This window comes from Heterocephalus glaber, unplaced genomic scaffold (genome assembly GCF_053883595.1).
Source record: "Heterocephalus glaber isolate CG9 unplaced genomic scaffold, H.glaber_assembly_v1.0 deba00001868, whole genome shotgun sequence".
NCBI classification, from domain to species: domain Eukaryota; kingdom Metazoa; phylum Chordata; class Mammalia; order Rodentia; family Bathyergidae; genus Heterocephalus; species Heterocephalus glaber.
This window is the reverse complement of record NW_028258506.1, coordinates 932,345-950,603: the sequence shown is the minus strand read 5'-3', so window position 1 is coordinate 950,603 and position 18,259 is coordinate 932,345. Positions and strand designations below refer to the sequence as shown.

General features: G+C 35.5%; 1 long non-coding RNA gene across 1 annotated transcript in view; it reads right to left on the bottom strand.

The window, feature by feature from the left end:
- Nucleotides 1–6,125: 6,125 nt before the first annotated feature.
- Nucleotides 6,126–18,259, bottom strand: part of LOC147820504 (uncharacterized) — a 106,949-nt gene continuing 94,815 nt past the window's right edge. The window contains exons 2-3 of the long non-coding RNA XR_015448456.1: nt 9,860–10,025; nt 6,126–6,830 (exon numbers count right to left, since the gene is read on the bottom strand). This is a non-coding gene — a long non-coding RNA (uncharacterized LOC147820504). The remainder of the gene's footprint in view (nt 6,831–9,859; nt 10,026–18,259) is intronic.

Here is an 18,259-nt window from a genome sequence, read left to right as displayed (position 1 = left end):
CCTGCGCCTGCGTGGTCACCACCCACCCAGTGGCCCGTCCAGGGCGGAGACGCTCGATTGGACGCAAATTCGCGGCCTCTGTGACATTGTCCGCGTTCGCTGGGCACCAGGCTCTGTGCACATGGGCAGCCTTGCTAGCTGCAGAAGTCTGGTGAAAGCACCGAGTTGGGCCTCTGCACCGCTCCCCGAGCCTCGGGCCATCTTCACGGAGCAGCATGAGGACGAGGACAGTTACCTGCCCCACAGTTGTCTGTAGGGCATCCTTACCCAGGTGTCTGGAGCTACCTCAGGTGCCTGTGTGACAGCAGTTCCAAGCACACCCTTCACTTTATGCCCGGATTACAACCCGAGAAAATCCCCCGGCCAGGACCTGTCCTCAGTGACCTTCCCGTGAAAACACCAGAGATTTGCAGAAGCGTGGCTCCAGGAGCCAAAGGAATCATTCAGGAACGCAAGTTGGGCACTGAGAGCAAATGACCCTCATGTCTGGGTGACAAATCAAATGTGGCCGTTTTTAATTCTTCGCTTTCATGAAAATTGAAAGAGGACCGACCTAATCGAAAGGTTACTTAAAAGAGTGTTTAAAATATTTTAAATACTAAATCACTGGCCAAGTTTTACTGTGTAACCGGGAAGGAATTCAGAGAATCGAGTGACGTTGTAACAAAATTTCATTGACCATCTACTTTTTTATATGGATAGTTTCCGAAGAGTTAAATCTTATTTTTTAAAAAGAAGGAACGAAACAGGCAAGAATTGATGGCTCATTGTTAAAATGGCAAAAGGTTAATCCATCCATAAATACGTGAATTTCAAGAAAAACAGACCCATCCCTCTCATTAAGCAACGCATTTTAATAAGTATTTTTCTTTAGTGATTTTCAAGATGTGTTGATTGCATTGCGATCAAGTTCCCATTAATAATTGTAACGATAATTCAGTCTACATCTTTTTCTTAGCATTTAGAGCCTTTTGATTATAGGAAATTAAAACATTTAAATGTTGCAAAGGTGTATAAAGAGTGAAACTTGAGTACAAAATGTAATTTCATTAGGATCAAATGTAAAGGGAGAAACGAATGGAACTAGAGGCTCAAGGACTAAAAGGAGTGAGGGAAAATTTGCTTCAAACTATAATAGACCTATGGGATCACAAGTATAGCTCCTCGGGTCATATTGATCCAATAGGGAAGTAGGTAAGGTAGCAAGGGTACACATGGAAGAAACAGGCATTTTGGAAAGGGATGGGTTCAGATGCTCTGGTCACCACCCACCTGGGTGACTGATGCCTAGCTGGACATTCATGGACCCGTTGATACCAATTATAATATAATCTAAAGTTATTGCTTAACCCTCAAGGAGGAATGTAGGCCTGGTAATTCATCTTTCTCTTGAGGCCTGGTCTTCTTCAGATGTGCTTCCAGCCGCACTTCAGTTCTCTTTATTCTTTGCGCTAACTTCCGTGACAGCCCAGTCCCTCTCTGGCTATATATTAATGTCTGTCTAATTTCGCTGCCTATAATAACTGTGGCATGGGCATTGGTACTGCCTGGTGGGGCCCAAAGATCTCGAAGGCTCTCTTCATTCCTTTTTTTTTTTTTTTGGCTATTTCAATAAACCTGTCTTCAGGTTCAGATATTCATTCTTCTGCTTCATCTTATCTGTTATTGAGGCTTTCAAATTTTTTGACTCACTGAACTCTTACCCACATTGTACCTACATTATGACTTTGCTGTATAAATTACCCCTGATAAAGGGGCTCTGTGGCAACCCATTTCTGAAACCCCTCCTGTCTCTCAGGAGATACCTCTCAAACTTTTCTACCCTATTTTATGGGGTATAATCCAATACAATCATTCTTTTTGCTGTTTGAATTATCCAGCTTTCATTACTGGGAGATCTTTCACCATCGGGAAGCTGCTCTATCCTTTTGAAATGCTTTCCTCTTTTTTGAAAAAAGGATTTCTTTATTTTCTGATACTATAAGACACTTGCATTTCCCCTTCCTTAGACCTAAAACTGGCCAAGAAGCTGTGGTTATCTTAACTGAAGAACAAGATTTAAATACTAAGATCTGGACACTGGGTGTTTTTACTTCTTGGTACCCCTGTCCAAAGGACAGCTAGGAAAATGCTATTTGTGTATATTAACTCATATATACAGATTAATTTCTATTTCTATTTTCCTATCTACATAAAAATGAGTTTGTACTTATTCCTCTGATTGCAATCCAATGCCATAGCATTTATTTAGCTTTCTTAACTGCTTATGTTTTTCTTGACAATGAGAAATCTGGCTATATCTAAAAAATTATTTGTTAGAGTATATAGTAGCTGCAGATTTGTTCATCTATACCAATATAAGAAAAAGATTTACTGACTAATGGCTTTTTGTCTTTAGTCATAAGATTGAGTCAAAACACTCTTTTCCCAAGTCACTTCAGTTACAGTTCTGTGTACAATAGTCCAGTAACAGATCTTCCTGGATTTTTGGTTAGGGTAGTGTTTTAATTCAGGCTCAGCTATGCATTTATTCCGCCAATCATTAATTTACCCAATAATTTATTGAGTATTATGTGCCACTCTTCTAGGCCTTAGGGATATACAACCATGAAAAAAAAATAAAAGTCCTGTCCTGCATGGAACTTACATTGCAGTGTGAGAAACAGACAATGAAAAAATAAGTAACATTTTGTGGTACCTTAGGAAGAACTGCTATAAAGAAAACACCAGAAAAGGTGGGATGTATAATATTTATAGGTAAAAGGGTTGATATTTCAGATAGGATTCTGAAAGCTGAGAAGGCTTCTGCTAAAGATGTGGAAAAAGCTAAACTTAGTTGAATTACCTGGTCCTCAGTGTCTCAGTTTCTTTATCTGCAAAGTGAGCATGTTATCCACTGCTGATAGTTCACTGGGAGGAATAGACTAATTGACAGTTATAAACAGTGTATTAACAGTAGTATAAACAGTATTTTACTCAATAAATGCTTGGATAACTTATTTTCTTTCACATGTAAATAAGCACTGGTACTAAAGTTGTTAAAGTAACCTTTAAATGTTTGTCACAGAATTTGACATAACAAACTTCCATGACAGAAGTTGAAGAAAATTTGGATGGTTGTAGAATCTTCATTTCTGCAGGTAATTACAAGGAGGGTGCTAGAAGATGTACTTCTTGAGACACTCGTTCCATATCAGTTTTCTCTTAGTGTCTCAGATGATTGGGGCTTTTTCCTCAGTGGGATAATCTATCAAGAAGTGTGAAGGGGAGAACTGTGAAGAGATTTTCGTCTGTTTGAAAGCTTTAAAGTTAGCCCACCCCAAATTCATGGATGTTGGCAGAAGAATGAGATCTCTGTGTCAGAGACAAAGGAATCTCTTATTCATAGATGAGCATTAGCATGTTTATACCCCCAAATCTCATGGAGGCAGCGCCCGGATTCCACATGAATACAGTATTCTACATGAATACTGTGCACACACTGGATTGTGTTTCCAAACACAGGTTAGGGAACTCTGATCTTCTACAATAGAGGGAGACACTGTGTGTTCCAGTAAGGAAATTTGCCACTGGAGGGGAGATACAATGGTATTTTCAGATTGTCAGCTATACAAATATCCTTGAAAATACAGTCCTGAGAAAGGGCAGTTAAGTGTTTCACTTGCAAGATTGGCAGAAATTTAGACCCATGGAGAATATCCCCCAACATAATTTTTGTTTCTGGGAGAGATGAATATTATCGGGCATGCATATTGTTGCTCTGCATACTCTGCCGCTAATTTAGAGGGACTAAGAGAGCCATCCATGCTTCTGCCTGCTTCCACCGTACAGCCACAACCCTATTTCCCTCTAATGAATAGAACCAGTCACTGTAACCAACAACTTCTTCTTCTTTTTTTTTTTTTTGGTACCAGGGATCGAACTCCGGACCTGGTGCTTGCGAGGCAGGCGGCGGAACCACTGAGCCAAATCCCTGGCCTATCCAACAACTTTTTAACAGTGTAACCAGCTGACATCTGCAAACCCAAATAAGTGTGGTAGGCTCAAATTCTAATTTAATGGGAGAACTGTTTCCCTGGTGGAAACAACCCTGGCTGAATACTAAGAGTCCTAGACTGCAGAATTGGACACAAAGAATACAAGGCAGGATTGAAAATGGTGAAGGTTTAAATTTTAAAATTAATTCAGTAAAAAGCATTGCCGTTAATCCTCAAAATAATCCCCCTTGCTTTGAACGCACTTATCCTATCATCCTTGTCACTTTCTGAAGCAGTTCTGGAAGTTCTTTTTTGCATCTGTAGTTGCGCCGTCATGGCTGCCTCAGTGTCCTGAATTGATTTAGTACCTTTGCTTTTCATGGTCGTTTTGACTTTGGCAAAGAGGCAGAAATCACATCGTGCCAGATCTGGTGAACAAGGCAAATGAGGACATCCAGAATGTTTTACAGGCTTGGTGGATGGGACTGGGCAGCAGCATTCATCACGTTTTTGATCTTTTGCAAAGAACTGCCTGAGAAGGTGGCGAGAGTGATGAGGCGTGTTTGAAGCAAGGAGCGTTTGGAGGTGGACTAGTGGCAAGGTGTCTTTCAGGGCAGCGAGTTGGAGATGCATCCTTCTTGGTACGCGCTGCTGGACCTAACCATTACGTTCCTCATCGGGTGTTGGCGGACGTGCAGAACCCATATTTACTCTTCTGTTGATCCCCTTTCCCTTCTTTCCACCCCTGCCTCCATCCCTTGGCCCCTCTTTGGCGAAAGTACGTTTTTAAAATTTAAGAATTCTCTGTATATTTTGATCACGCTTACCATTGCACTTGGTGAGCGATCTGACGATCTGACCAGCCAATCTGTATGTATTCTTAGAGTAACTCGTAAAGCCATTCCTCAAATGTAGATACAGAGGTACATCCAACAATCCGGGTGTACCTGGAATTACTACTGACAATACTTTCATTTTAGTGCTTGTTAACAGCACCAAAAATGCTTTCTAGCATTGGCTGCTTTTGTGAGAATTCTCCTACGAGTTCGCTGCCGTGGCACTGAGCAAGCTTTGTGAACTAGAGTGGAAAGCCTTTTCTGCCCTTGAGTTGCTAGACTCTGACCTAAACAGACAAAACATATGAAGCACATACAAGAAAACCTTACTGAGTATTGGCCAATTGAGGATGGTGTAGCCATTCATCAGTTTTATCTAAGGATACTCTATGTATTAGGTTCCAAAAGTAAAAACAAGAGAGGTTCTCTCTAACAGACAGGAGGGAGATGGGTTCAGGGCATGTAGCTCTCAGTGTGCAGAAGGCACACGTATTCTGGGCATGGCAACAATCTTCCCAGGAAATGACCCAATTGATTTTAGGGATAAGTAGGGGAGGATTCAGAGCTCAGGGAAATTACTATGGGATGAAGAAAACAAAATTAGGTCTCCATCTAGAGTTTTAGTTGTGTTAATAAACAGCCATGTGATATTAAAACAGCAAATTTTCTTTCTCTTATTTACCCTTACTAGACTTATGCCCTTGACAAAGAATCTTGGCTTTTCTGGAGGGCTTTAGTTGTTTAATATGCCAGAGGTAACAGTGCCTTATTGATCTAAGGTTTGTGCCAGAGCTTTCTTGAGGTGTTTCTAGCTCTAGATTCTTCATTTCTACTGTTTCCCCGTTCTTTAAAGTGTACTGACTTGTGTAAGTTTCCAACTGAGTTGCCATTAACATTATAGCTATATACGAATATTATTTTATTTGTTTTGGTGCTAGGGATTTAGTGATTATTTTAGATCTTCCTGTTCCTTTAAATTCTTTTTAATATATGTATACATGTACATTATATATATATATATATATAACAAATATATAACATTTATACATTATATATAATCTGACTTTGCACAAAAGAATAAAATGTAGAAATAAAAACAAAGAGCTGTGTATTTACTACTAGAACATTTCTGAAGCCTCCGATATGCTTTTCCTTGATTATATACTCCTGAGCTATGTTTTCTTAAGTATTACAAGCATTTTTATGTGTTTAAAATTTTATAATAATCATCTATGAGAACCCGTGACAACTGTTTAATGTGATAATTATAAAGCAAATTATCAAAGGATAAGAAGAGCCCAAAACAACTATGGACTGAAACCATTATCATGATTTATTACAATAGTTACAAACAATATTTTAGTGGCGCATCACAATTACTCAAACTATATACAGATGGGTCTTTTCCCAAGGATACATTAAAAAAAGAAAAGGTGATGAATAACCCTCATCACATTATCAATATTTTTTCTAAAAGTTATGGACCATAACAAAAATTCACAGTTATTCTACAAATATTTTAAAGATGCAGGAATTATACAGCATGTAATACAATTATAGACCCTAATGAAATTGTTATATTTAATCTAGTTTTCCAAAAATTTACATTATCATGCAATACTTCACTGTACACAGAATGGTGGAACTAGAATAAACAGGTTAACTCACAAACTTTTAATATAATGGCCACAAAATTAGAATTATTTTAAAGTCATATTTAAAATTGTACTTAAAAAAGACTCCAGTGTAATAAAACTTAACGGACACAATCATAATTTGTTCACAGGTTAAGTTACTTTTTTAGTGCTCCTCTTTGTCTTTTCCTTTCTTCTCCTTTTCGTCCTGTAGTGCAGTTCCAAGCTTTTTGATAAGAACTGACAGAACCTTGTCCAATGGGTCCATCACTCCTCTCTGAAGCCATTTAGGAATAGCAGTCCTGGCATGGTGAAAGCCCAATTTTTGAAGAATATAATCAACGCCTACTGGATCAATCTTTCTTCCAGTCCAAGAAATTAATCTAAAATCATAAATGATAATTGTTAAGGAGTTTAATGCCCTTCCCCAGTCTTGAAGGTAGGTCTACAAAGATCACTGAGCTTCCATAATATACTAGACAAAATATTTCACCAGGGGCTTTTTAATATTTGAGCCTTTAATTCCTGGATCTGGTATAATGATCATATTCAAAATAACAATATACTCATCTATATGATTGTAAGTGTCCTTGACAGCTTGTATTTAGCAATGTTGTTTATACAACTTTTATACAATTTTCATTCTTTAAGGCCTTTCACCTTAAACATTTAAAAGGATATCTGATGAAAAGATTTCACAAGCATGTGCCATTATGGGGCAGGGGGCTAAAATTTACTGACTTCTATGTACCAAACTTGTTTGAAAGGAGAATATTTTCTCCTCGTTCTTGTTACTTCCTTCCATATGGAGGGGAAGGTACTAGTGAAACACTCCTGGTCTTCCTATGCTCTAGTACTGATGATCTATGACTGGCAAAGTTAACAGATTAACTGAGTAGTACAGTTCAGTTCCCGTCTTCCTACTTTCTCTTGGGAGCCACTCCTTTTGGTTTATTGCTTCATGCCACAGGTTTTCCAAATGCAGGTTTCAAGGCATTCAGTGTGGTCTGTGGCTAGGTGAGTCACAGCACTGCTGATTGTACATCTTCAGCTCTCCATCACTGCCTTGAGCTCTCAATCATTGATGCCCTACAGATTAAGTCTAAATGCAGATTGTGTAGTAGAAAGCTATTGCTACGAGACATCCAAACCACACTCTCTGTTATCAGCTTCACCAGCTCTGTAAGTGAGCTTTATATTTCCAGCTTCCTCTCTCCCTCTATCTGAATTGGTCCAGAAATCAGGTAGAGGGGTAGTAAGCACTGATATCCTGAAATTCAAATTGTAATAAGCATTTTGCATTAATGAACTCATTTAACCAGCACAAGGTAGGTAATCTACTTTCAAAATGTTTCACATGATGCACAGCGAGAGTTTGGGTCTTCTGGCCTAGATCATTTTCAACTAGTATGCAAGAAACCTGAGCTTAGAACTAGAGCTACTAAATATGTTCTCTACCACTATATAATATTATTTAGTTGGTTACTAGTTTGCCAAAAATGAATACAGTAACTTTTTATTCATTTGAGTTTGTATGCAATTTAAATATACTGTAAAAGATACATAGTCAATTCCATTATCATTATTTAGATTTACAAATACAAAAAAGATTTTCCAAAGTTTTCTGCATTAGGACCTCTACAAATTTTAATATTGTTCCTGGGTAATGAGAAATGGTCTATTGATTTGGTTACAATAAATTTGAGTACATATTACTTACTGTAGTTACTGTTTTAGAAAGCTGTGTCAGTATTGTATGTTTGCAACACATAGTAATTACATTCATCTCAGGGAACTGGTGAGTATACATGTATCACATCTTGGTCCTTTGTACTCCCCTGCTCATCCCCTCCCCAGAACTTCTCATCTCCAAAGAGTCTACCACACTGTCTCCTATCATCTCTCTTTTATTTTGTTCTTTACTGATATTTTGGGCCTTTCATATTAGAGACATTACATCACATTTACCCTTCTGTGTCTGATTTTCTTTCCATGCTATTAGGATCTCAAGATTCATCTATTTTCCTACAAATGACTCAAGTTTCTCTTTCCTTATGGCAGTAATATTCCACTGTGTATGTATATGCCACATTTTTTTATCCACTCATTTGCTGATGGACATGCAGGCTACTTTCAAGATTTAGCTATTATGGGTGGTGGTGCTATAAACATAGGCATGCACAAATCACTGTAATACGATGACTTTAATTCTTTTAGGAAGATACCCAGAAGAGGTATAGCTGGGTCAGATGGAACATCTAATTTTAGTTTTTTTGAGGTAATTTCTATACTGATTTCCACAGTGGTTATGCTAGCTTACATTCCCAGCAACAATGCAAAAGTGTTCCTTTTTCCCCGCAACCAGCATGTGTTGTTTTTTGAGTCCTTGATGATAGCTATTGTTACTGGAATAAGGTGGAATTTCAGTGTTGTTTTGATACACAGTCACCACTTTCTGCTCCTGTAAGAGTCTATGGTATAATGGAGACTTTGTTATCTTGGAATTATTGTGGCATAAATATGTCTGAATAACTTTATCTAAATCTATATGATCATGCAGAATGCTGTGCTAGCGTATTATATATATATAATATACACACACACGCATAAAATCCTTGGATTTCAAGTAACTTGTTCTGTGAGTTTTTGCAAGAGGAGCAAACATTTCTAATAAATTTTAATGATAAATGAGCAATGGCTTGCATTATGAGTAGTATGTGACACCAAACATGACATGATCACAACTGAGTCAATGGTTTTCTGTCTCTCTCTCTCACTGCAAGACTTGAAATTTTGACATGAAAATAAGTTGATGTAATTGGGATCATGACTGCAGTAGAAAATGACTTAATAAAGGTATCTGAATCTGACAGCATTAACATTTTTTACATAGTTATACAAAAAGAAGGGCACTGTGACATTGTATGTTCTATTACATTGTTATAATGTAGATCCAATAAGACATTGTTGTTAACTTGTACTGCATCTTTTCAGTGTATCTACCTGAAACACCTGAAAATAACATCTTGGTTACAAGTGAGAAAAATAATATCAATGGTGAAAGGAGAATTAGCCTCACGTTAACTGATGAGAAGGTGACAATTCTGGACTATTATTCTCAGTGTTTGTCTCTCTTTTGCTTCTCCCAGGTGAACTTACAAAAGTAAGAAGCAAGTGCAGAAATAGCAGTCAGAAGCTGAAGGTGTTACAGATGACTAACTTTTAAATATATTTTTTTAGTAATCATATTTAACCTATGTTATTCATAACCCTTTGCTCATAATATTCCCCTAGGACAATGGTGGTGAACCTATGGCACATGTGCTGCAGACAGCTGTTTGTTATCATTGAAAGCTCTAAAAGGTTTGCCATCACTGTCTTATGATATGTAAAATATGTATACTCAACTTACCTAAGAGTGGGTTCTAGATGCCATATGTTGCACATAAAATCTCTCTAGTCCACAGAAGTATAAGTGATGCCATCTTCTCTGTCTTTATCAGAAGAATTGTCATCATGTATAATAATTGGACTTTTCTGTCCTGGTCGAGTAGATAAAACTCGTGGTGGAAAAATGGCTATAATAACAATGAAAAATTACTATTATAAATATATATCTTATAAAATTTTTAAAAATCATGTAAGAACAGAGTAATTGGTTCCATCTCTCATTTTGTCTATGCCCTTGCCAATGCTTCATTTAGTTACAATCCTTAAAAGGTAATATTTAAAAATAAGTGATAAATAATTGGCAGTTGTATTTCTTGGAGAAAAATGATGTCAACACTAATAGTAAAGAAAGCTGAGATTAAAAAAGAATGCTGAGATGATGTATTTGATAGTAGATATAGGCACTGAAATTGATAGTTGTAGGTTTCCAAATGAATGGCTGCAGGGAGGGGGATTTAACAGCTTTACTGAGGTATTACTCATATGTCACACAATTGATTTAAAGTATATAATTCAACAACAGGAACAAAACAAAGTATATAATTCAATAGCTTTTGCATGTTAACTGGGTGTATATGTATTTGAACAGTGGCACACTCAGGAGATTTTTATGTGAGCAGTGTTTTGCATAATGCTCAAGTAATATATAATCAATACTCAAGTAAATGTTTTATAAGACAAATCTTAAACTGTCTATCAAATCTATCTGTGTATAAAATCAAAGCCGAGACGTAGGTAGCATTTATATGACCTTGTTTAATAAATACCAGCATTTCTTACAGTACAATTTTCAAGACATAAATTGAACATGAAACAACGTATTAGGTAATAAGATATGCTTACGAAGCTCTAGTTATACCTTGATTAGGAATGAGTTTAGGAATGAATTGTAGTACCTCACTACTTAAGAACACAGATGTTTGATGTATTTTATTATCAGTGGTGGTTATAGTGCTATAGTTTATCTTGATTTTCCAGAAATATTTTTGTGCTGCTTTAGTCTTACATGGTGATAAGCATTTTTTTCAGGGATGTTTATCTTATTTGTGCCTTAAAATTAACTCCTTCTAGTTTGTAATAACACAATATAGCTATTTAAATAACTGTAAATAACTGAAATCCCCACAAATAATGTTTTCTTATTGTAATTCCACCTCTTTTCCCATTGAAAAAATATTTTACAACAATGTATATTAAAGGTGGGGTATCCCGTGGATTGCTGCTGGGGTGCAGGCTGATTTGGCGTGTTCTGTGTGACTCTCTAGCTATGATTTTTCATTTGTACAGTGGAGGATTTGTGAGATGAAACAAGACACTAAGATCACTACCTGTCATTCAAATAATTATTGTTATTGTTGATATTGGTATTATTATTACCAAATGGTAACAATAGTATTTGCAGCAGTATTAATAGTATTAAAGTCTACAGTAGAGTGCATAATGATTAGATCATAGAATTTGGAATGAGAAAACTTCAGTTTAAATTCCAGTTTTACTGGCTTTCAACCTGCCAAAGATTAAAACTAGACCCATACCTGTCACCATGCACTAAACTAAGATCTAAGTGGATTAAAGATATAAACATTAATACAGAAACACTAAACTTGCTGGAAGATAAGTTAGGTGGAACTCTTGAAGACACTGGCATAGGAAAAGACTTCATGAACAAAACAGCAGCATGGGAACTAGCAGAAAGAATCAATAACTGGGATCTCATATTATTAAAAAGGTTCTGCACTGCAAAAGAAACCACCAACACAGCTAAAAGACAACCTACAATATGGGAAAAAAAATTTAGCAGCTGTACCTCAGACAAAGAGCTACTATCGAGAATATATAAAGAATTGAAAAGAATCAGAGCCCCCCCAAATTCAAAGACCAATTCAAAAATGGGCATCTGAAATGAACAGACATTTCTCAAAGGAGTAAAAGCAGCAAACAAATATATAAAGAAATATTGAACATCACTCGTCATTTGAGAGATGCAGATCAAAACAACACTGAGATTCCACCTCACCCCAGAAAGAGTGGCTGCTATCAAGAAATCAACCAATAACAAATGCTGGCAGGGTTTTGGGGAGAAAGGAACCCTTCTCCATTGTTGGTGGGATTGCAGACTGGTGCAACCACTGTGGAAGTCAGTATGGAGATACCTCAAAGAACTAGGACTAGAGGTCCCATTTGACTCAACTATTCCCCTGCTGGGTATCTTCCCAAAAGAACTAAAAGAATCATACCACAGAGATATATGTGCACCCATGTTCATAGAGGCACAGTTGGTAATAGCTAAAGCTTGGAAGCAGCCCAAGTGTCCATCAACTGGAGACTGGATAAAGAAAATGTGTGTTTTTTTTTTAATGGAGTACTACTCAGCCATAAAGAATGAAAAAATAGAGTCATTTATAGCATATCGAGGCCATACTCTTAAGTGAAATAAATAGGACACATGTGTGTAAATACCAAACAGTTTCTCTAGTGTGAGAAACTGATAGTGTAAACAAGGGTTAAACTGATTAAAATGAATAATTGATAATTTGAAATAGGAAAAAATGTCCAAAGACGAAGGAGTGAAGGGAGGGGAAGGGGAAATGAAAAGAGGGAAAGGAAAAACTATGAGAAAAGAAAAAAAAATGGAAATGAAATCTATGTAAATAGGGAAGGGTGGAGGGGTGAAGGGCGCATAGGTAATGGGGAAAAAAATAAGAACCAAGATGCATCATGTACAGGTGCAAACACCCAATGATAAATGTAAACGAATTGTGTACTTAAAATGTACCAATAAATGAACTAAAATAAATAAATAAGTAAAATGAATAATTTCCAGTTTTACACTATTGACACAAATCACCTTGGGAGAGTATAACTTTCCGGGTTCTACATTGTTATAACTTCTTGTCTGCTTTTCTATATCACCAGTTTTCAGTGACTATTTTTCATTGAGAAATACAATTATTTCATTTATTAAAATGGTAGCTATTAATTATATTTTATAATTTAAAAATATTATTAGCCTTTTGGTTTATAGCCCACAGCCTGTGAAAGAGGATATTGCAACACCACTACCTTCTGAAAAAACCCCAAGCGTTCATCAAACTCCTGCTGAAACAAATGAATTTCCTCAGCTCCCAGAAGGCTTAGAGAAGAAGCCTATTGTCCCTAAATTCGGTGCCACGTTGGATGGTGTCGCCACTGGGGCAGCACTTTGGCCATCTCTGAACGCAGAATACAAGATGGGAAGAATGAGAAGTCACGGAATGACAGGTAGCATTACATTTTGAATTTAGTCTCTTAAAATTCAGGGTTTTCTGAGAAATGTTGAGATAAATTTTGCTTTATAAATATTATGTAAAAATCTAAAAAAATTTTACCACAAAACTTAAAATTATTGGGCCGGGGATTTAGCTCAGTGGTTCTGCTGCCTGCCTCACAAGCATAAGGACCCGAGTTGGATCCCCGGTACCAAAAAAAGCCTTAAAATTATTTAATGATATTCTTCAGTCAACTGAAGTGTATCAGCATACCTCCTCGAATGGTCAAGATGCATCCTGCTTTGAACTCTTCAAAATTATGCAATTATTGAAGCCATTTTTCCAATTTAAATACAAGTTGAGTAACGGAAACTAACACCTGCTAAGTTTTTATAGTCTGAATAACTTGGTTTATTGTCTCTTCCCACATCACGAAGCCTTTTTTAAAATACTTTTTTTCCAAAATAGCCTGAGTTTTGCTACTCATACTTAAGTTTAATATGTCTGAAATTTATTATTTTAAAATTTGGTGTCAAGTAATATTCATATCCAACTATCTCAGAATTGTTTAACTAATCATTTTTTTTGGTGATACATAATTTAAGAATCAGTCACATATAAAGAGTTTTTACACATTAGAATCTTTTCTGAGTTTTCTGTTTCATGGACCAGTTTGTACCAGTATCACATGATTGCCTGACTTTTCCTCCTAGAGTAGTTTTTCTAGTGTTTAGTTCTTTGCTCTTCTTTGTATATTTTAGAATCAGTTTGTCAAGGTCCCTGAAAAATGTCTTTTTGACTAATTATAGAAATTTAATAACTTGATTTATTCATTTGGGAAGAATTAACCACTATATAATATTTAACCTTCCTATTCCCAAATAAGTCTATTCCTCTGACTCTTTAGGTCTTCTATAGTGTTTCTATAGAGTTTTAAATTTTTGTCCTTAAATTTTTGTACATCTTTTTCAGGAATATATATTTATTTAGATACTTGGGAACTTTGCATTCTTGTTATAATTATTACAAATGTTATTTTGTACAAAATGGCGTTTTTCTAACTATTTGTATAAATGTGTGTGGCATTTGTATGTTAATCTTATGCTCAGTGGCCATATTAAACAATTATATTATTACTAATAGGTTGTAGATACTTTGGAGCTTTCTCTGTAGAAAGTCATATTATTTGCAGATAATATACTTTTGTTTCTTCTTTTCCACCTTTTATGCCTTTTATTTCCTTTTCTTGCCTTATTGTACTTGCCTTGTCTTATTCCTGTTTTTTAAGGAAATCTACATTTCACCCTGAGTCTGTTGTTTGGTGTAGATATTTGCTAGGCTTCCTTATCAAGTTAAGAAATGTATTTTCCTAATATGCTAAGAGTTTCTATGAAGAATACAAAATTGGTGAATATATATTGGTGAATATATAAACAGATATATTTTGTGTATCTATTAAAATGAAAATATTTTCCCATTATCCTGTTAACATGATATATTACATCAATTTTAGAACACTCATATATGTATGTATGAAGAAATACATACATATGTATTTACATACATGTATGAATGTACACCGGTACCTTGGTTCAGAAGTGTTTGGCAAAATTTTGTTATTGTTTGCAAACTCTGCATCAGGTGACAAACTTGACCATGGCCATCTTTCCCACAAAAACATAAACATGGCCATCTTTCCAAAATTGTAGAACAGATGAAGTTCATGAACTGAAGTACTACTGTACATTTATCTCTATCCCTAGTATTTTGAGTTTTGTTTATTTATAGTAATTTTACCAGTAGATTTAGACCTTTATATTACCAGAACAGAAGAACTGTCAAATGAGTTTCCAGATTTTGCAGAAGTCTTAGGCTTTCAATTATTGTGGGCCAATGTTAACAATAAGTTAGACTTATTTTGGTCATTTATTCATGGCACCACTGAAATACAAGTGTCAATAGAAGCAGCAAGTCGAAAGCCAGATGAGCAGTTTAGAACCAGAAAGATAAAAATATTTAAAAGCAGAATAAACATATTGTCAAATATCCAGACGTGTAAGAAACCGGAATTCTTGAAATTAAAGAAAAGAACAAAACAGATAAAGAGTGACACACTAGTAGTGATAAGGGATGAGCAGTAACTGAGGCCTAGGAGTACTTCAGTCTTGATGCTTTTATTTGATGATGTTAGCGGTGGAGGTAGAGGTAGACAGTTCCTACCTCTTGCAGCTTGCAAGTGGTAGTCAATGAGTCTGCCAGTTGCAGTAATGACTAAGAGATCTAGGCAGCTAGCATTTGTCTAGACATTTCATAGCTGCTGCCATTGGTGAGTGAACATTTTTCAGTTTATGACTACCCTAGTTCCAAGTATAAAGATTATTGTATAGTGAATATAGTAAATGTGATCTATAGTAGATGGCCCTTGATTAGTATTTTGAAAAGAGAATTGTTTCTGCTCAGGTGAGAGAACTAGTAATGTATAATAAATTGCATATGAAAGTAAAATGGACTATTACTGATATTTTGAGACAATTGAATATAAGATTTTACAGGCTTGAAAAAGAACATGTACATATATATTACATATATAATGGGAAGCAATAGATCTTGATCTTAATAAGGCTTCTACTCTTTCATTTCTGCATAGACAATTAGAGAAATATGGGCTGAATAACGGTATAGGTTGTATATTTATATTTGTTTGAACAACTATGTGCCTGGTAGTCAAATTAAGGGTTTAATGAAAAATTCTTAACATACTTATTTGGTGTGTAGTCCCATTAATAATTGTTAAGGTCAAGGATACATGTTTTTGTATAACTTTATACTTTATGAATGTTTTCTATGAATTAAATTTAATTGATTTGAAAGTTTTTTACTACTTCTTTCCATGCTGACTCAGGATCAGGAGACAAGTTGTTAACTGCTAATGTTCTCTGAATAAAGCACTGTGTGGATTTGGATATTTTTAAAACTAGGACTAAGTTTTCTTGTTATAACTCTCTTCTATAATAATGGCAATTTCTTGTTTTATAATATGAAAAACATTTTTAGGTGTTTATTTTAACACCTAATACAGTGCAGGGTACTTAGGCTTAATAAGTACTTCCTAGCGTAATAATACTTGATCATTGACTCTTATAGTTAACCATTCATATATTTAAAGATGAAGAATATTATGTAATCAGTTTTAAATATCCTGTCATACATTTCAAGGTAGATTGTGGTTGTCAACAGATTTTTCTTAGACACTATTTTTATAAAAGTGAGAGAAAGGAATATATGAATCAACATCTGCACAAACAGTAACTTTCTTATTTTTTACAGGTGCACAAACAAGGTTTACATTTGAACTGCCAAATCACAGGTTACGTTTTACATCAGAAGTTTCTGCCACAGATATGTTAACCATTCCTCCTTCTGCCAGTCTTAACCTTCCTCCTGTTACTGTGTCTGGGAAATATATAATGGAAGAACATGATAGTTACTCAGATCAGGTTTGGAGCATAGATAAACTTCCTTCCAAACAAGGGTATTACTTGCAGGGAAATTATCTACATTGTGTGGCAGAAGTACGTTTACTTTTAAATGTTATTATTCCTTTTTTTTTCTTTTTTTTTTTGTGCCAGGGATCGAACTCGGGACCTTGTGCTTGCGAGGCAGGCGCCATGTTATAATTCCTTATAATTTATGAGTGTACCACAATATGTAATTATCCAAACTTTGAAAGTTAAGCATTAAATTGTTCCTGTAGAAGACTTCTCTACTGAATCAAGGGCATATTTGGTTCTGTCTGTCTCTGTCTCTCTTTCTCTCTCTTGCCCTGTAGTTTCATTGAAACATGCTTTAAAAGATACTAGTCATTTTTGAAACCACCCTCTCCTTACAGTGGATATAACATTCAACATAGCAATGGTTTTATTGCTTAGTTGGTTATTTAAAAACGCATAGCAGGTAATCTTGAAAAGCTTTATATGGTTTACTTCTGTTTCCTTAAATCAACCCTCTGAGGCAGATACATTTATTCTCATTTTGTAAATGAAGAAACAAAACCTTGATGTGACAGGATTGACAAAAGTATACATAATTATTAGCGATAATCAAATGTCATTTAGAAAGATAAAATAGATTTACCAACTAATTTCTCAACTAAGGTAAGTTGAAAGCTGCCATACTTGATCACATCATTTTTCTGCTTTATATATCTGTACAACTGTCAAAAGTTTAAAAAGCACTCAGGCATCTGTTTCATTTGTTTTGATGATCTGTAAGACAGATACTTGGATTACTCGATACAAATATGAGTTACAGAGGACACAAGTCTGATGGACCTTCTTTAGATTGTACTTGCCTGAGAATTTAAGATGTGGAATTTCATCTGATAATGTCTTCATTTATTTAGTATACGTATGAAGCAGAGAGAGAGAGACAGACAGACAGACGACTGACAGAGACTCTTTCTTTAAATCTTACAGCTATCAAGTGAGAGAGGCAGGAGACACATCTTCTTCCAGGGTGTCTCTCATGTTATTTGGTCAAGTTGTGAGAAGCAGTTCAACCTTATCTAAAGCAATTTGCTATTTGTTTTATAAATTTTTTGCTACAGAATCTGAACCATCTATAAGAAAGCTCTACAAATTCTTTGATAGTAATACTGTAGGACAGTTACAGGGGACAAGTTTACTTTAATACTGATTGGGTTTTTTTAGATCCTATTTGTTTTAGCACCTAAAAATTGAAATTTCTGCATGTGAAAAATGAATGTACAAAAAACATACACAATTATAGCAAGTCTAAGATTTACTGAAAATATTTTTAAAATAGATCACTTGTACTTTCTACTCTGAAAAAATAAGTGCCCCAATTCTAGTTTAGCAACATTATTCTTATTGCTTCAGTTTAAAAAAATTACAATAGCTGAGTACAGTGGCACATACCTGTAATCCCAGCTATTTAGGAAGCTAAAGCAGCAGTACTGCAAGTTTGAGGCCAGGCTAGGAAACATAGTGAGACCCTGGCTCAAAATTTTAAATGAATGAATAAATGAATAAATCAATGACTGAATGCATGAAAAATTGAAAAAAAAGTTTAAAAAGTAAACTACTTCCTGAAAG